This window comes from Phyllobates terribilis, unplaced genomic scaffold (assembly GCF_046119375.1).
Source record: "Phyllobates terribilis strain yellow unplaced genomic scaffold, ASM4611937v1 Scaffold_5__5_contigs__length_657084704, whole genome shotgun sequence".
In the NCBI taxonomy this organism is placed as follows: Eukaryota; Metazoa; Chordata; class Amphibia; order Anura; family Dendrobatidae; genus Phyllobates; species Phyllobates terribilis.
The window spans coordinates 76,350,538-76,369,405 of record NW_027362765.1 but is presented as its reverse complement, the minus strand read 5'-3'; the positions used below and the strand labels follow the sequence as shown (position 1 = coordinate 76,369,405).

The following is an 18,868-nucleotide window of genomic DNA, read 5'->3' as shown; positions in this document are numbered from 1 at the left end:
GCTCGTTCCACCCCACCCCCCGCCTTAATTGGTTCTCCTCCCTTCCAACGGTGTTGAGGCGGGTGGGAACAGCAGGGGGTGAAGGTGCTGTGTTTAAAGAGGTGGAGTTATGCAGATCTAAAACGCGTGGATTGCAGCAGCAGCAAGCCGAAAAGTGCAGGCATGTAAGGGATCTAGAGGTTGACAACATGTCTTCTTAACGGGAGTCCAGGAGCTCATCTCCACAAATGGACTTTTTAGGATCCTTGGGTGGCTCCGTAGTTTGAAACCAATTCTGGTTATCGCTTCTCGGCCTTTTGGCTAAGATCAAGTGTAGTATCTGTTCTTATCAGTTTAATATCTGATACGTCCCCTATCTGGGGACCATATATTAAATGGATTTTTAGAACAGGGAGATGGAAAAAGAGCTTGCTCTGTCCACTCCACGCATTGACCTGGTATTGCAGTATCTCCAGGACCGGTGCACCCCTTCTTTAATGCAGTTTCTAAAATCAGAAAGAATTGAATTCAATGTTTTTTGTTCATTTTGCTTGTTTGTCGGATTTTGGGATGGACTCTTTGGCTCTGCTTTTCTTCTCCTCATTGGATTTTTCATGTTCAAAGTTGCAGAAGCCAGATTACAAGCTCATTTTGGTTCAACTTCAGCAACTGTGCATTGCATTGCCATGTAATGTGATGCAATGCTATCTTTCTAGCTCTCCCTTTTTACTTCCTTTTGGATAAACAGACATATTAGGCAAGCATTTTGGAGCTTTCACCTAAATAACTACAGGTGGTGAGATAAGCTGCACAATATAATTGACCTTTCAGTATATTGTTGCACACACACCATCTATTTAGCAAATGCCCTTGTTATCAACAGCAGCCTTTTAAACTCACCTGAGCTAACAGGTATGTGCGCTGGTTACTCTGCTGCGCTTAAAATTTCTTTTTTGGTTTGCTACAATGCCTTTTCTGAAACGTTGTCTCCTTCTGCTGGAACACTGACTTCTTTCATTTAATGCCTGCAGACTATAAAAGAGAACCCAACCCAAAAAGTTTGGTTGATTAGTCTGTGGCATTCTGTTAAACTGTTGCTTATGGCGGTCTCTGTGAGCTTCTCAGCGACATTCAGCCAGCCAGGTATCCTGCCTGCAGTAGATGGAATGTGGCAATGGAACGCTGGCTGCGCGTGTCATAATAGGCTCTGAGCCTTTATATACCTGTGCACAGCAGCAGCCACCTTCAGTCTGCTGCTGGACAGCCAGCAGCAGCAGCAGCAGGAGAGGTATGTAATCAGGAGCCCTCCTGCTAAGGGTAGACAGCTGCTCGTTCCACCCCACCCCCCGCCTTAATTGGTTCTCCTCCCTTCCAACGGTGTTGAGGCGGGTGGGAACAGCAGGGGGTGAAGGTGCTGTGTTTAAAGAGGTGGAGTTATGCAGATCTAAAACGCGTGGATTGCAGCAGCAGCAAGCCGAAAAGTGCAGGCATGTAAGGGATCTAGAGGTTGACAACATGTCTTCTTAACGGGAGTCCAGGAGCTCATCTCCACAAATGGACTTTTTAGGATCCTTGGGTGGCTCCGTAGTTTGAAACCAATTCTGGTTATCGCTTCTCGGCCTTTTGGCTAAGATCAAGTGTAGTATCTGTTCTTATCAGTTTAATATCTGATACGTCCCCTATCTGGGGACCATATATTAAATGGATTTTTAGAACAGGGAGATGGAAAAAGAGCTTGCTCTGTCCACTCCACGCATTGACCTGGTATTGCAGTATCTCCAGGACCGGTGCACCCCTTCTTTAATGCAGTTTCTAAAATCAGAAAGAATTGAATTCAATGTTTTTTGTTCATTTTGCTTGTTTGTCGGATTTTGGGATGGACTCTTTGGCTCTGCTTTTCTTCTCCTCATTGGATTTTTCATGTTCAAAGTTGCAGAAGCCAGATTACAAGCTCATTTTGGTTCAACTTCAGCAACTGTGCATTGCATTGCCATGTAATGTGATGCAATGCTATCTTTCTAGCTCTCCCTTTTTACTTCCTTTTGGATAAACAGACATATTAGGCAAGCATTTTGGAGCTTTCACCTAAATAACTACAGGTGGTGAGATAAGCTGCACAATATAATTGACCTTTCAGTATATTGTTGCACACACACCATCTATTTAGCAAATGCCCTTGTTATCAACAGCAGCCTTTTAAACTCACCTGAGCTAACAGGTATGTGCGCTGGTTACTCTGCTGCGCTTAAAATTTCTTTTTTGGTTTGCTACAATGCCTTTTCTGAAACGTTGTCTCCTTCTGCTGGAACACTGACTTCTTTCATTTAATGCCTGCAGACTATAAAAGAGAACCCAACCCAAAAAGTTTGGTTGATTAGTCTGTGGCATTCTGTTAAACTGTTGCTTATGGCGGTCTCTGTGAGCTTCTCAGCGACATTCAGCCAGCCAGGTATCCTGCCTGCAGTAGATGGAATGTGGCAATGGAACGCTGGCTGTGCGTGTCATAATAGGCTCTGAGCCTTTATATACCTGTGCACAGCAGCAGCCACCTTCAGTCTGCTGCTGGACAGCCAGCAGCAGCAGCAGCAGGAGAGGTATGTAATCAGGAGCCCTCCTGCTAAGGGTAGACAGCTGCTCGTTCCACCCCACCCCCCGCCTTAATTGGTTCTCCTCCCTTCCAACGGTGTTGAGGCGGGTGGGAACAGCAGGGGGTGAAGGTGCTGTGTTTAAAGAGGTGGAGTTATGCAGATCTAAAACGCGTGGATTGCAGCAGCAGCAAGCCGAAAAGTGCAGGCATGTAAGGGATCTAGAGGTTGACAACATGTCTTCTTAACGGGAGTCCAGGAGCTCATCTCCACAAATGGACTTTTTAGGATCCTTGGGTGGCTCCGTAGTTTGAAACCAATTCTGGTTATCGCTTCTCGGCCTTTTGGCTAAGATCAAGTGTAGTATCTGTTCTTTTAAGAACACAAGAGCTACGATCTACACTTGACGAGAGCGATCGAACTCGGAAGGAGAAGAGCTTCGGAGCCCAGCTGACATCGGAGAACGAAGGCGGATATCGGTGGGAGGAAGAAGCTCTAAAGAATCCAGAAGAAGACGAAGACTCGGAGAAGAATCGGGCTGTCCTGTGGAATCTTCGAGGAAGAAAATCATCGAGACAAAGACCTTTCGGGGAATTTGTCCAGAACACGACGGGAGAAGAATCTGCATAGCTCCACCCATTCCGGGAAGAGTTCCAGATCCAGCTCCAAGAAGTAACTGCAGGAGGAAAGCCATGGCAAGCGCTGCGAGGAAGGCCGAAAAGAAGAGCCTGGAGCTGGGGACAGCCAGGAGGGCCCAGCCAGGAGCCGATTCTGACCCCAAGGACTCTGCCTCCACGACTGGCCAGCAGAAGGGACCCCAGAAGCCCCGCCACGAAGCTCCAGCCCTGGAGCCATGGATGCGGCAGACGGTGGCCCTGAAGCTGAAGGAAGTGGATGGGAGGGTGCCGGACATGTCCTCGGACGTGTTCTGCCAGAAGATGCTGCTGGATCGAGGCTTCTCCAGGTCGGAAACCCTCAGCATCCAGACCTTCTTGACGGGGATCTTCTTCGTCACCTTCGCCACTGTGAACACCTGCAGGAGGTTCTGGGAAATGGTAAGCGCAAAAGGACCGGATAATTCTTTCTCTGCCTTTACAGGTAGCTGCCCTATCCAGAGGGATGAAAGGAGGATCACGGTCTCCATGCGCAACCCGCACACCCCAGGCCAAGACATCTGTACCTTCCTGAGACGCTTCTGTTTGGTTGTGAAGGAACCCTCTCACATCCTGAATGGACTCGGCTTCTGGACAGGTAAGTGGTCGGTGACCGTTAGACTTCACAGGGACCTGGCGTACTCAGACGGACTTCGGCACCTGCCCCCGACATTCTCCCTGGGCAACTCCTACGGCCTCATCTATTACCCGGACATGCCGCGGAACTGCAGGAGATGCGGCAAGAACGGCCACGAGATGAAGGACTGCAAGGAGGATGCCTGCAGGATTTGTCGAGTGACGGGACACAGCTCGAAGGACTGCCCGAAGAAGACGTCCTGCAACCTGTGTGGGCTGGCGGCTCATCTGTACAAGGATTGCCCCAGGCGTGAGAGATCCTGGGCATCGGTGGTTGCGACGACCCCAGCTAAGGAGGACAAGGCCCCGACGACCAGGCCTGTGAAGGTCAAGGCCGAGACGACCAAGGCCAAAGCGGTCAAGGAGTCGGTGGCCAAAGCCCCAGCGACGGTCCCAGCAGCTCCGAAGCAGAAGAAAAAGTCAAAGGAGGGTAAGAGTTCTGTCACCCCTCTCTCGATCCCTCCCCCTGCCACCCCCGTCCAATCCCCCCCCACCCCGGCCACCCCTGCTGAGGATTCCACTTCCTCTTCCTCCTTCCCCTACTCCTCAGCAGGTGTCCTTTCCCCTGCCCCGGCAGCCACTCTCCCTCCCCAGACCATGGTAGCGGTGGAATTAACCTTTCCTCCACCCGCCGCTATCTATTCCGAGGAGGATTTTCCCCTTCTTGTCTCCCCAGTTCCAACCCGGGGAAAGAGGAAGGTGGAGGACAGCCCTGCTACTGAATCCTCCAAAAAGAAGATTCTGGATTTCGTAGGCGAAAAGGAGGATACCCTCCCTGAGCCAGAAGAGATGGAGCACATGGTTGAGACCCTGGTGGCCGAGCCAGAAGAGGAGGAACTGGTGGTCGCCGAGATCGAGGCCGCGCTGCTTGACCAGATGGAGGAAGAGGGCCTGCTGGTGATCCCGTCACCAGCAGTCAACACCGACGAGGGACCACCCGACCGGAGTGGTAACTAAGGTGTATTGCCTGCGCTAACTTTTTCTTTTTTCCCTACATGATGGCTAATATTAACTTATTTTCCATTAATGTCAGGAGCATCAAGGACAAGTTCAGACGTCAGACTATTTATGCCTTCCTTACTTCCCAGTTGTGTGATGTTTATATGTTGCAGGAATGTTCCCTTCCCTCCTCTAGGTCCTTCAAACATCTGGCCAGGGAGTGGTCCCACGGTCCATCCTACTGGTCCGGTGGGGGTGACTGCAAGTCTGCGGGGGTCGCAATTCTGATCAGGGGGGGCGCATTCACGCTTGAGTCCGTCCAGGAGCTCATCTGCGGCAGGGCTCTTGTTGTAGATGGCAACTGGGCGGGAGAACCTGTCAGGTTCATCAACGTGTATGCGTCCCCACTGAAGAATGAGCGTTTGGAGCTTTTCCAGACCCTGCGGCTTCAGCTTGCCACCACCAGGACCTTAGTGATGGCCGGGGATTTCAACTGCCCCATCGAGGAGGACGGTCGTAGTTCTGGCACATCTGCCAAGTTTGACATCACGTCCAAGCTGCTCATCGAGATGGTAACCGAGGCCTCTCTTCAGGACGTGGTGGGCTCCATGGGGAGAGGCTCCACGAACTATTCGTGGAGCCGACCCGATGGCTCACTCCGCTCCAGGATTGACTTTGTGTTCACCTCTCGGGCAGTCAGGCAGAGTAGGCACTCGATGGTCTCCTGCTTCTTCTCCGACCACAGAGCCATTCACTTACAAGGTGTCCTCGGCGACGGTTTTCCGTCCGGCCCCGGCTCCTGGAAGCTGAATTGTGCTCTGCTGGCTCAGGATGAAGTCGTGGAGGAGCTGAGAGCAGCCTACGCAATGTGGCAGTCCTACAAGGGTAGCTTCCAAACAGTCTCTGATTGGTGGGAATATGTTAAACTTGAGTTTCGCTGTTTCTTTCAGGCCAAGGGTCGACAACAGGCGTGTGAGAAGAGGAGGGACTTCAGAGGGCTGCAGCGCGAGCTGCGGTCGCTGCAGGACCTTCTTCACTGCGGCTGGGACGTGAGGGAGGAGCTGGAGGAGACCAAGAAGAGCCTGAAAAGTCACTTTGAGGAGGAGTCCAAGCGAATCATCTTCCGTTCCAAAGTGGAGAATCTGGAGAAGGGTGAGAAATGTAACTCATTCTTTTTCAGGAAACTTCATGCCGGTCACACGCCCCTGAACGAGCTGCGAGACGAGAGCGGAAACATGCGACGTGGGAAGGAGGACGTGATGAGGGTCGTCAGCGACTTCTACAGCGAACTCTACTCCCACAAGACTACCGACCCCGACGCTGCTGATAAGTTCCTGTCAGGTATCACTAACCATCTTGATCCTGCAGGCACGGCAGCCTTGGACAAACCTCTGATGGTGGGCGAATTGCTCTCTGCCGCTAAATCCTTTAGGACCGGCAGGACCCCGGGCAGTGATGGTCTTCCAGCGGAGCTCTATGTAGCGCTGGGAGACCTCATCTGTCCGGACCTGTTGGACCTGTACGAGGAGATGGTGGTGGAGGGTAGAATGCCTCCATCTTTGAGGGAAGGAATGGTCACGATCCTGTACAAGCGGAAGGGAGAGAGGTGCGACCTGAGGAATTGGCGTCCCATCACTCTGCTCAACGTGGACTACAAGATCCTGGCCAAGACGATGGCGACACGACTTAAGACGGTCATCGGACGGATCATCCACCCGGACCAGACCTGCGGCATCCCTGGACGTCGCATCGCAGACAGCCTCGCTCTCGTGCGGGACACGGTCGAGTACATCAAGGTCCGCCGCGCACACGCGGCCCTGGTCTCCTTGGATCAGGAGAAGGCCTTCAACCGGGTTTCCCACGAGTTCATGGGCCGAGCTCTGCACCGGTTAGGTTTGGGTAACATGTTTTGTTCGTATGTCCGTCTGATGTATTTTGATATCCATAGCTCGGTGTTGGTGAACGGCTGGAAGACTGACCCCTTCCCTGTCCTCTCTGGGGTCAGACAAGGCTGCCCTCTATCACCTCTTCTTTTTGTTTGTGTTATAGAACTCTTCGCAGAGGCTATCCGGCAGAATGGAGAGATCAGAGGGATCACCGCACCGGGTCCGGGACGACACGAGGTCAAGTGCTCGCTCTACATGGACGACGTCACCGTCTTCTGCGCTGATCGTGGTTCAGTCGACGCCCTCGTCCAGACGTGTGAGAGGTTCGGCCGGGCTTCAGGGGCCAAAGTCAACTGCAGGAAGTCGGAAGCCATGCTCTTCGGGGATTGGCAGCCGGCCTCCTCCGCCCCCTTCCCCTTCAACATTCAACCGGATTTCCTCAAGGTGCTGGGAGTCTGGTTCGGGAAGGAAGGAGCGGCCCTCAAGTCCTGGCAAGAACGCTTGGCCAAGGTGAAGCAACGGATCGGACTCTGGAGCCTCAGACACCTCACTTGTGAGGGTAAGGCACTCATCCTGCGTAATGAGGTCCTGCCCGTCTTGCAGTACACGGCGCAGGCCTGGCCCCCACACGTCACTGTGTGCAGGGCCATTACCAGGACAGTGTTTCACTTTGTCTGGGGTTCCAAGATGGACAGAGTCAGGCGGGCCGTCATGTACAAGGAGCCTCGCAAGGGTGGGAAGGGCGTTCCAGATATCCCCACCCTCCTGCGATCCTCTTTTGTGTGTGATTGTGTCCGCCGGACTTTGCAAGTCAAGAATGGCTCCGCGGGCAGGTCCATGTCTCGCTTCTTCCTGCTTCCTCTTTGGAGGCGACTCGGCTGGGACAAGTGGGACAGCTCCTTCCCCTACAACTGGACGACGCCATGGTTCTACGGAGACGTCGTTCGATTTGTGGGGGAGCATCAACTGGAGGGACTCAAGCCCGACTTGTGGAAGCCCAAAACTATCCACAAGCTAATCAGAGCCAAGGATGACGTGGAGAACATCACAGGACTTCACCAGGACACGCTGGAGACTGTGTGGACAAATGTGTCGTCTGACAGGCTGACCAACGGGCACAAGGACTTGTCGTGGATGGCGATTCAGGGCGGACTGCCCGTCCGGTCATTCATGCATGCCCGGAACCTGTGCAAGACCCGGTACTGCCCAAGGTGCCCCTTCGTGGAGGAAACATCTTTGCACACTTTTTGGGACTGCGGATTTGCACAGCGCCTATTGACTGCACTTGAGGACGACCTGAGGAACTCTGTCCCCAGGGCGAGCCTATCGCACCATTCTGTGCTTTACGGACTCTTCCCTGGGGTTCATACCGTCGGAGCCATCCAGGAGGCTTGGCGCCTTATGAACTGCTTCAAGGATGCCGTTTGGGTCGCCAGGAACCGGCTCATCTTGAGGAGGGAGAGGATGTCCATCCAGGACTGCCGCAGGCTGATCCACAGCCTGCTCAGAGACTATTCCATCATGGACGGTCCGGAGGACGAGGACGAGGACTAAACCCCTCCTCCCCCTCTCCCCTTATGTGTCTTGTCTTTCAATAAAGCTTCGGGCCTGTGATTTTCCCCTCCCCATCCCTTTTTTCCCAATCCCCATCCCTTATCACGGTTCGTCGTACTGTATTGATTGACATGCTTTTTCTTTCAGACTGAGTGTTTTGTGTAGCATAGGGGTGTGATGTGTCTAGTTAGTGCGTCGTATCCTCATGCTATGTAAATATGATGTAGAATTCTGTGTGTACTGGGCTGCGGCACTGTACACTGTCTGTTAACTTATTTTTTGTGCTAATAAAAGATATATTCAATCAAAAAAATCTGTTCTTATCAGTTTAATATCTGATACGTCCCCTATCTGGGGACCATATATTAAATGGATTTTTAGAACAGGGAGATGGAAAAAGAGCTTGCTCTGTCCACTCCACGCATTGACCTGGTATTGCAGTATCTCCAGGACCGGTGCACCCCTTCTTTAATGCAGTTTCTAAAATCAGAAAGAATTGAATTCAATGTTTTTTGTTCATTTTGCTTGTTTGTCGGATTTTGGGATGGACTCTTTGGCTCTGCTTTTCTTCTCCTCATTGAATTTTTCATGTTCAAAGTTGCAGAAGCCAGATTACAAGCTCATTTTGGTTCAACTTCAGCAACTGTGCATTGCATTGCCATGTAATGTGATGCAATGCTATCTTTCTAGCTCTCCCTTTTTACTTCCTTTTGGATAAACAGACATATTAGGCAAGCATTTTGGAGCTTTCACCTAAATAACTACAGGTGGTGAGATAAGCTGCACAATATAATTGACCTTTCAGTATATTGTTGCACACACACCATCTATTTAGCAAATGCCCTTGTTATCAACAGCAGCCTTTTAAACTCACCTGAGCTAACAGGTATGTGCGCTGGTTACTCTGCTGCGCTTAAAATTTCTTTTTTGGTTTGCTACAATGCCTTTTCTGAAACGTTGTCTCCTTCTGCTGGAACACTGACTTCTTTCATTTAATGCCTGCAGACTATAAAAGAGAACCCAACCCAAAAAGTTTGGTTGATTAGTCTGTGGCATTCTGTTAAACTGTTGCTTATGGCGGTCTCTGTGAGCTTCTCAGTGACATTCAGCCAGCCAGGTATCCTGCCTGCAGTAGATGGAATGTGGCAATGGAACGCTGGCTGCGCGTGTCATAATAGGCTCTGAGCCTTTAAATACCTGTGCACAGCAGCAGCAACCTTCAGTCTGCTGCTGGACAGCCAGCAGCAGCAGGAGAGGTATGTAATCAGGAGCCCTCCTGCTAAGGGTAGACAGCTGCTCGTTCCACCCCACCCCCCGCCTTAATTGGTTCTCCTCCCTTCCAACGGTGTTGAGGCGGGTGGGAACAGCAGGGGGTGAAGGTGCTGTGTTTAAAGAGGTGGAGTTATGCAGATCTAAAACGCGTGGATTGCAGCAGCAGCAAGCCGAAAAGTGCAGGCATGTAAGGGATCTAGAGGTTGACAACATGTCTTCTTAACGGGAGTCCAGGAGCTCATCTCCACAAATGGACTTTTTAGGATCCTTGGGTGGCTCCGTAGTTTGAAACCAATTCTGGTTATCGCTTCTCGGCCTTTTGGCTAAGATCAAGTGTAGTATCTGTTCTTATCAGTTTAATATCTGATACGTCCCCTATCTGGGGACCATATATTAAATGGATTTTTAGAACAGGGAGATGGAAAAAGAGCTTGCTCTGTCCACTCCACGCATTGACCTGGTATTGCAGTATCTCCAGGACCGGTGCACCCCTTCTTTAATGCAGTTTCTATAATCAGAAAGAATTGAATTCAATGTTTTTTGTTCATTTTGCTTGTTTGTCGGATTTTGGGATGGACTCTTTGGCTCTGCTTTTCTTCTCCTCATTGGATTTTTCATGTTCAAAGTTGCAGAAGCCAGATTACAAGCTCATTTTGGTTCAACTTCAGCAACTGTGCATTGCATTGCCATGTAATGTGATGCAATGCTATCTTTCTAGCTCTCCCTTTTTACTTCCTTTTGGATAAACAGACATATTAGGCAAGCATTTTGGAGCTTTCACCTAAATAACTACAGGTGGTGAGATAAGCTGCACAATATAATTGACCTTTCAGTATATTGTTGCACACACACCATCTATTTAGCAAATGCCCTTGTTATCAACAGCAGCCTTTTAAACTCACCTGAGCTAACAGGTATGTGCGCTGGTTACTCTGCTGCGCTTAAAATTTCTTTTTTGGTTTGCTACAATGCCTTTTCTGAAACGTTGTCTCCTTCTGCTGGAACACTGACTTCTTTCATTTAATGCCTGCAGACTATAAAAGAGAACCCAACCCAAAAAGTTTGGTTGATTAGTCTGTGGCATTCTGTTAAACTGTTGCTTATGGCGGTCTCTGTGAGCTTCTCAGCGACATTCAGCCAGCCAGGTATCCTGCCTGCAGTAGATGGAATGTGGCAATGGAACGCTGGCTGCGCGTGTCATAATAGGCTCTGAGCCTTTATATACCTGTGCACAGCAGCAGCCACCTTCAGTCTGCTGCTGGACAGCCAGCAGCAGCAGCAGCAGGAGAGGTATGTAATCAGGAGCCCTCCTGCTAAGGGTAGACAGCTGCTCGTTCCACCCCACCCCCCGCCTTAATTGGTTCTCCTCCCTTCCAACGGTGTTGAGGCGGGTGGGAACAGCAGGGGGTGAAGGTGCTGTGTTTAAAGAGGTGGAGTTATGCAGATCTAAAACGCGTGGATTGCAGCAGCAGCAAGCCGAAAAGTGCAGGCATGTAAGGGATCTAGAGGTTGACAACATGTCTTCTTAACGGGAGTCCAGGAGCTCATCTCCACAAATGGACTTTTTAGGATCCTTGGGTGGCTCCGTAGTTTGAAACCAATTCTGGTTATCGCTTCTCGGCCTTTTGGCTAAGATCAAGTGTAGTATCTGTTCTTATCAGTTTAATATCTGATACGTCCCCTATCTGGGGACCATATATTAAATGGATTTTTAGAACAGGGAGATGGAAAAAGAGCTTGCTCTGTCCACTCCACGCATTGACCTGGTATTGCAGTATCTCCAGGACCGGTGCACCCCTTCTTTAATGCAGTTTCTAAAATCAGAAAGAATTGAATTCAATGTTTTTTGTTCATTTTGCTTGTTTGTCGGATTTTGGGATGGACTCTTTGGCTCTGCTTTTCTTCTCCTCATTGGATTTTTCATGTTCAAAGTTGCAGAAGCCAGATTACAAGCTCATTTTGGTTCAACTTCAGCAACTGTGCATTGCATTGCCATGTAATGTGATGCAATGCTATCTTTCTAGCTCTCCCTTTTTACTTCCTTTTGGATAAACAGACATATTAGGCAAGCATTTTGGAGCTTTCACCTAAATAACTACAGGTGGTGAGATAAGCTGCACAATATAATTGACCTTTCAGTATATTGTTGCACACACACCATCTATTTAGCAAATGCCCTTGTTATCAACAGCAGCCTTTTAAACTCACCTGAGCTAACAGGTATGTGCGCTGGTTACTCTGCTGCGCTTAAAATTTCTTTTTTGGTTTGCTACAATGCCTTTTCTGAAACGTTGTCTCCTTCTGCTGGAACACTGACTTCTTTCATTTAATGCCTGCAGACTATAAAAGAGAACCCAACCCAAAAAGTTTGGTTGATTAGTCTGTGGCATTCTGTTAAACTGTTGCTTATGGCGGTCTCTGTGAGCTTCTCAGCGACATTCAGCCAGGCAGGTATTCTGCCTGCAGTAGATGGAATGTGGCAATGGAACGCTGGCTGCGCATGTCATAATAGGCTCTGAGCCTTTATATACCTGTGCACAGCAGCAGCCACCTTCAGTCTGCTGCTGGACAGCCAGCAGCAGCAGCAGCAGGAGAGGTATGTAATCAGGAGCCCTCCTGCTAAGGGTAGACAGCTGCTCGTTCCACCCCACCCCCCGCCTTAATTGGTTCTCCTCCCTTCCAACGGTGTTGAGGCGGGTGGGAACAGCAGGGGGTGAAGGTGCTGTGTTTAAAGAGGTGGAGTTATGCAGATCTAAAACGCGTGGATTGCAGCAGCAGCAAGCCGAAAAGTGCAGGCATGTAAGGGATCTAGAGGTTGACAACATGTCTTCTTAACGGGAGTCCAGGAGCTCATCTCCACAAATGGACTTTTTAGGATCCTTGGGTGGCTCCGTAGTTTGAAACCAATTCTGGTTATCGCTTCTCGGCCTTTTGGCTAAGATCAAGTGTAGTATCTGTTCTTATCAGTTTAATATCTGATACGTCCCCTATCTGGGGACCATATATTAAATGGATTTTTAGAACAGGGAGATGGAAAAAGAGCTTGCTCTGTCCACTCCACGCATTGACCTGGTATTGCAGTATCTCCAGGACCGGTGCACCCCTTCTTTAATGCAGTTTCTAAAATCAGAAAGAATTGAATTCAATGTTTTTTGTTCATTTTGCTTGTTTGTCGGATTTTGGGATGGACTCTTTGGCTCTGCTTTTCTTCTCCTCATTGGATTTTTCATGTTCAAAGTTGCAGAAGCCAGATTACAAGCTCATTTTGGTTCAACTTCAGCAACTGTGCATTGCATTGCCATGTAATGTGATGCAATGCTATCTTTCTAGCTCTCCCTTTTTACTTCCTTTTGGATAAACAGACATATTAGGCAAGCATTTTGGAGCTTTCACCTAAATAACTACAGGTGGTGAGATAAGCTGCACAATATAATTGACCTTTCAGTATATTGTTGCACACACACCATCTATTTAGCAAATGCCCTTGTTATCAACAGCAGCCTTTTAAACTCACCTGAGCTAACAGGTATGTGCGCTGGTTACTCTGCTGCGCTTAAAATTTCTTTTTTGGTTTGCTACAATGCCTTTTCTGAAACGTTGTCTCCTTCTGCTGGAACACTGACTTCTTTCATTTAATGCCTGCAGACTATAAAAGAGAACCCAACCCAAAAAGTTTGGTTGATTAGTCTGTGGCATTCTGTTAAACTGTTGCTTATGGCGGTCTCTGTGAGCTTCTCAGCGACATTCAGCCAGCCAGGTATCCTGCCTGCAGTAGATGGAATGTGGCAATGGAACGCTGGCTGCGCGTGTCATAATAGGCTCTGAGCCTTTATATACCTGTGCACAGCAGCAGCCACCTTCAGTCTGCTGCTGGACAGCCAGCAGCAGCAGCAGCAGGAGAGGTATGTAATCAGGAGCCCTCCTGCTAAGGGTAGACAGCTGCTCGTTCCACCCCACCCCCCGCCTTAATTGGTTCTCCTCCCTTCCAACGGTGTTGAGGCGGGTGGGAACAGCAGGGGGTGAAGGTGCTGTGTTTAAAGAGGTGGAGTTATGCAGATCTAAAACGCGTGGATTGCAGCAGCAGCAAGCCGAAAAGTGCAGGCATGTAAGGGATCTAGAGGTTGACAACATGTCTTCTTAACGGGAGTCCAGGAGCTCATCTCCACAAATGGACTTTTTAGGATCCTTGGGTGGCTCCGTAGTTTGAAACCAATTCTGGTTATCGCTTCTCGGCCTTTTGGCTAAGATCAAGTGTAGTATCTGTTCTTATCAGTTTAATATCTGATACGTCCCCTATCTGGGGACCATATATTAAATGGATTTTTAGAACAGGGAGATGGAAAAAGAGCTTGCTCTGTCCACTCCACGCATTGACCTGGTATTGCAGTATCTCCAGGACCGGTGCACCCCTTCTTTAATGCAGTTTCTAAAATCAGAAAGAATTGAATTCAATGTTTTTTGTTCATTTTGCTTGTTTGTCGGATTTTGGGATGGACTCTTTGGCTCTGCTTTTCTTCTCCTCATTGGATTTTTCATGTTCAAAGTTGCAGAAGCCAGATTACAAGCTCATTTTGGTTCAACTTCAGCAACTGTGCATTGCATTGCCATGTAATGTGATGCAATGCTATCTTTCTAGCTCTCCCTTTTTACTTCCTTTTGGATAAACAGACATATTAGGCAAGCATTTTGGAGCTTTCACCTAAATAACTACAGGTGGTGAGATAAGCTGCACAATATAATTGACCTTTCAGTATATTGTTGCACACACACCATCTATTTAGCAAATGCCCTTGTTATCAACAGCAGCCTTTTAAACTCACCTGAGCTAACAGGTATGTGCGCTGGTTACTCTGCTGCGCTTAAAATTTCTTTTTTGGTTTGCTACAATGCCTTTTCTGAAACGTTGTCTCCTTCTGCTGGAACACTGACTTCTTTCATTTAATGCCTGCAGACTATAAAAGAGAACCCAACCCAAAAAGTTTGGTTGATTAGTCTGTGGCATTCTGTTAAACTGTTGCTTATGGCGGTCTCTGTGAGCTTCTCAGCGACATTCAGCCAGTCAGGTATCCTGCCTGCAGTAGATGGAATGTGGCAATGGAACGCTGGCTGCGTTTGTCATAATAGGCTCTGAGCCTTTAAATACCTGTGCACAGCAGCAGCCACCTTCAGTCTGCTGCTGGACAGCCAGCAGCAGCAGCAGCAGGAGAGGTATGTAATCAGGAGCCCTCCTGCTAAGGGTAGACAGCTGCTCGTTGCACCCCACCCCCCGCCTTAATTGGTTCTCCTCCCTTCCAACGGTGTTGAGGCGGGTGGGAACAGCAGGGGGTGAAGGTGCTGTGTTTAAAGAGGTGGAGTTATGCAGATCTAAAACGCGTGGATTGCAGCAGCAGCAAGCCGAAAAGTGCAGGCATGTAAGGGATCTAGAGGTTGACAACATGTCTTCTTAACGGGAGTCCAGGAGCTCATCTCCACAAATGGACTTTTTAGGATCCTTGGGTGGCTCCGTAGTTTGAAACCAATTCTGGTTATCGCTTCTCGGCCTTTTGGCTAAGATCAAGTGTAGTATCTGTTCTTATCAGTTTAATATCTGATACGTCCCCTATCTGGGGACCATATATTAAATGGATTTTTAGAACAGGGAGATGGAAAAAGAGCTTGCTCTGTCCACTCCACGCATTGACCTGGTATTGCAGTATCTCCAGGACCGGTGCACCCCTTCTTTAATGCAGTTTCTAAAATCAGAAAGAATTGAATTCAATGTTTTTTGTTCATTTTGCTTGTTTGTCGGATTTTGGGATGGACTCTTTGGCTCTGCTTTTCTTCTCCTCATTGGATTTTTCATGTTCAAAGTTGCAGAAGCCAGATTACAAGCTCATTTTGGTTCAACTTCAGCAACTGTGCATTGCATTGCCATGTAATGTGATGCAATGCTATCTTTCTAGCTCTCCCTTTTTACTTCCTTTTGGATAAACAGACATATTAGGCAAGCATTTTGGAGCTTTCACCTAAATAACTACAGGTGGTGAGATAAGCTGCACAATATAATTGACCTTTCAGTATATTGTTGCACACACACCATCTATTTAGCAAATGCCCTTGTTATCAACAGCAGCCTTTTAAACTCACCTGAGCTAACAGGTATGTGCGCTGGTTACTCTGCTGCGCTTAAAATTTCTTTTTTGGTTTGCTACAATGCCTTTTCTGAAACGTTGTCTCCTTCTGCTGGAACACTGACTTCTTTCATTTAATGCCTGCAGACTATAAAAGAGAACCCAACCCAAAAAGTTTGGTTGATTAGTCTGTGGCATTCTGTTAAACTGTTGCTTATGGCGGTCTCTGTGAGCTTCTCAGCGACATTCAGCCAGCCAGGTATCCTGCCTGCAGTAGATGGAATGTGGCAATGGAACGCTGGCTGCGCGTGTCATAATAGGCTCTGAGCCTTTATATACCTGTGCACAGCAGCAGCCACCTTCAGTCTGCTGCTGGACAGCCAGCAGCAGCAGCAGCAGGAGAGGTATGTAATCAGGAGCCCTCCTGCTAAGGGTAGACAGCTGCTCGTTCCACCCCACCCCCCGCCTTAATTGGTTCTCCTCCCTTCCAACGGTGTTGAGGCGGGTGGGAACAGCAGGGGGTGAAGGTGCTGTGTTTAAAGAGGTGGAGTTATGCAGATCTAAAACGCGTGGATTGCAGCAGCAGCAAGCCGAAAAGTGCAGGCATGTAAGGGATCTAGAGGTTGACAACATGTCTTCTTAACGGGAGTCCAGGAGCTCATCTCCACAAATGGACTTTTTAGGATCCTTGGGTGGCTCCGTAGTTTGAAACCAATTCTGGTTATCGCTTCTCGGCCTTTTGGCTAAGATCAAGTGTAGTATCTGTTCTTATCAGTTTAATATCTGATACGTCCCCTATCTGGGGACCATATATTAAATGGATTTTTAGAACAGGGAGATGGAAAAAGAGCTTGCTCTGTCCACTCCACGCATTGACCTGGTATTGCAGTATCTCCAGGACCGGTGCACCCCTTCTTTAATGCAGTTTCTAAAATCAGAAAGAATTGAATTCAATGTTTTTTGTTCATTTTGCTTGTTTGTCGGATTTTGGGATGGACTCTTTGGCTCTGCTTTTCTTCTCCTCATTGGATTTTTCATGTTCAAAGTTGCAGAAGCCAGATTACAAGCTCATTTTGGTTCAACTTCAGCAACTGTGCATTGCATTGCCATGTAATGTGATGCAATGCTATCTTTCTAGCTCTCCCTTTTTACTTCCTTTTGGATAAACAGACATATTAGGCAAGCATTTTGGAGCTTTCACCTAAATAACTACAGGTGGTGAGATAAGCTGCACAATATAATTGACCTTTCAGTATATTGTTGCACACACACCATCTATTTAGCAAATGCCCTTGTTATCAACAGCAGCCTTTTAAACTCACCTGAGCTAACAGGTATGTGCGCTGGTTACTCTGCTGCGCTTAAAATTTCTTTTTTGGTTTGCTACAATGCCTTTTCTGAAACGTTGTCTCCTTCTGCTGGAACACTGACTTCTTTCATTTAATGCCTGCAGACTATAAAAGAGAACCCAACCCAAAAAGTTTGGTTGATTAGTCTGTGGCATTCTGTTAAACTGTTGCTTATGGCGGTCTCTGTGAGCTTCTCAGCGACATTCAGCCAGTCAGGTATCCTGCCTGCAGTAGATGGAATGTGGCAATGGAACGCTGGCTGCGCGTGTCATAATAGGCTCTGAGCCTTTAAATACCTGTGCACAGCAGCAGCCACCTTCAGTCTGCTGCTGGACAGCCAGCAGCAGCAGCAGCAGGAGAGGTATGTAATCAGGAGCCCTCCTGCTAAGGGTAGACAGCTGCTCGTTCCACCCCACCCCCCGCCTTAATTGGTTCTCCTCCCTTCCAACGGTGTTGAGGCGGGTGGGAACAGCAGGGGGTGAAGGTGCTGTGTTTAAAGAGGTGGAGTTATGCAGATCTAAAACGCGTGGATTGCAGCAGCAGCAAGCCGAAAAGTGCAGGCATGTAAGGGATCTAGAGGTTGACAACATGTCTTCTTAACGGGAGTCCAGGAGCTCATCTCCACAAATGGACTTTTTAGGATCCTTGGGTGGCTCCGTAGTTTGAAACCAATTCTGGTTATCGCTTCTCGGCCTTTTGGCTAAGATCAAGTGTAGTATCTGTTCTTATCAGTTTAATATCTGATACGTCCCCTATCTGGGGACCATATATTAAATGGATTTTTAGAACAGGGAGATGGAAAAAGAGCTTGCTCTGTCCACTCCACGCATTGACCTGGTATTGCAGTATCTCCAGGACCGGTGCACCCCTTCTTTAATGCAGTTTCTAAAATCAGAAAGAATTGAATTCAATGTTTTTTGTTCATTTTGCTTGTTTGTCGGATTTTGGGATGGACTCTTTGGCTCTGCTTTTCTTCTCCTCATTGGATTTTTCATGTTCAAAGTTGCAGAAGCCAGATTACAAGCTCATTTTGGTTCAACTTCAGCAACTGTGCATTGCATTGCCATGTAATGTGATGCAATGCTATCTTTCTAGCTCTCCCTTTTTACTTCCTTTTGGATAAACAGACATATTAGGCAAGCATTTTGGAGCTTTCACCTAAATAACTACAGGTGGTGAGATAAGCTGCACAATATAATTGACCTTTCAGTATATTGTTGCACACACACCATCTATTTAGCAAATGCCCTTGTTATCAACAGCAGCCTTTTAAACTCACCTGAGCTAACAGGTATGTGCGCTGGTTACTCTGCTGCGCTTAAAATTTCTTTTTTGGTTTGCTACAATGCCTTTTCTGAAACGTTGTCTCCTTCTGCTGGAACACTGACTTCTTTCATTTAATGCCTGCAGACTATAAAAGAGAACCCAACCCAAAAAGTTTGGTTGATTAGTCTGTGGCATTCTGTTAAACTGTTGCTTATGGCGGTCTCTGTGAGCTTCTCAGCGACATTCAGCCAGCCAGGTATCCTGCCTGCAGTAGATGGAATGTGGCAATGGAACGCTGGCTGCGCGTGTCATAATAGGCTCTGAGCCTTTATATACCTGTGCACAGCAGCAGCCACCTTCAGTCTGCTGCTGGACAGCCAGCAGCAGCAGCAGCAGGAGAGGTATGTAATCAGGAGCCCTCCTGCTAAGGGTAGACAGCTGCTCGTTCCACCCCACCCCCCGCCTTAATTGGTTCTCCTCCCTTCCAACGGTGTTGAGGCGGGTGGGAACAGCAGGGGGTGAAGGTGCTGTGTTTAAAGAGGTGGAGTTATGCAGATCTAAAACGCGTGGATTGCAGCAGCAGCAAGCCGAAAAGTGCAGGCATGTAAGGGATCTAGAGGTTGACAACATGTCTTCTTA

General features: G+C 48.3%; 10 non-coding genes and 1 pseudogene across 10 annotated transcripts; all 11 read left to right on the top strand.

Moving 5' to 3' along the window:
- Positions 1–280: 280 nt before the first annotated feature.
- LOC141149225 (U2 spliceosomal RNA) lies at positions 281–471 on the top strand. Its single transcript, XR_012245532.1, has one exon. It is a non-coding gene; the product is annotated as a U2 spliceosomal RNA (small nuclear RNA).
- Positions 472–1,586: 1,115 nt separating this feature from the next.
- On the top strand, positions 1,587–1,777 carry LOC141149214 (U2 spliceosomal RNA). Its single transcript, XR_012245521.1, has one exon. It is a non-coding gene; the product is annotated as a U2 spliceosomal RNA (small nuclear RNA).
- A 1,115-nt stretch (positions 1,778–2,892) lies between these two features.
- On the top strand, positions 2,893–2,970 carry LOC141151012 (U2 spliceosomal RNA; annotated as a pseudogene).
- A 5,534-nt stretch (positions 2,971–8,504) lies between these two features.
- LOC141150265 (U2 spliceosomal RNA) lies at positions 8,505–8,698 on the top strand. Its single transcript, XR_012246522.1, has one exon. It is a non-coding gene; the product is annotated as a U2 spliceosomal RNA (small nuclear RNA).
- A 1,109-nt stretch (positions 8,699–9,807) lies between these two features.
- On the top strand, positions 9,808–9,998 carry LOC141149203 (U2 spliceosomal RNA). The gene has a single exon (XR_012245510.1). It is a non-coding gene; the product is annotated as a U2 spliceosomal RNA (small nuclear RNA).
- A 1,115-nt stretch (positions 9,999–11,113) lies between these two features.
- LOC141149192 (U2 spliceosomal RNA) lies at positions 11,114–11,304 on the top strand. Its single transcript, XR_012245499.1, has one exon. It is a non-coding gene; the product is annotated as a U2 spliceosomal RNA (small nuclear RNA).
- A 1,115-nt stretch (positions 11,305–12,419) lies between these two features.
- LOC141149179 (U2 spliceosomal RNA) lies at positions 12,420–12,610 on the top strand. Its single transcript, XR_012245487.1, has one exon. It is a non-coding gene; the product is annotated as a U2 spliceosomal RNA (small nuclear RNA).
- A 1,115-nt stretch (positions 12,611–13,725) lies between these two features.
- LOC141149168 (U2 spliceosomal RNA) lies at positions 13,726–13,916 on the top strand. The gene has a single exon (XR_012245476.1). It is a non-coding gene; the product is annotated as a U2 spliceosomal RNA (small nuclear RNA).
- Positions 13,917–15,031: 1,115 nt separating this feature from the next.
- LOC141149156 (U2 spliceosomal RNA) lies at positions 15,032–15,222 on the top strand. The gene has a single exon (XR_012245465.1). It is a non-coding gene; the product is annotated as a U2 spliceosomal RNA (small nuclear RNA).
- Positions 15,223–16,337: 1,115 nt separating this feature from the next.
- Positions 16,338–16,528, top strand: LOC141149145 (U2 spliceosomal RNA). Its single transcript, XR_012245454.1, has one exon. It is a non-coding gene; the product is annotated as a U2 spliceosomal RNA (small nuclear RNA).
- Positions 16,529–17,643: 1,115 nt separating this feature from the next.
- Positions 17,644–17,834, top strand: LOC141149133 (U2 spliceosomal RNA). The gene has a single exon (XR_012245443.1). It is a non-coding gene; the product is annotated as a U2 spliceosomal RNA (small nuclear RNA).
- The last annotated feature ends 1,034 nt before the right edge of the window (positions 17,835–18,868 follow it).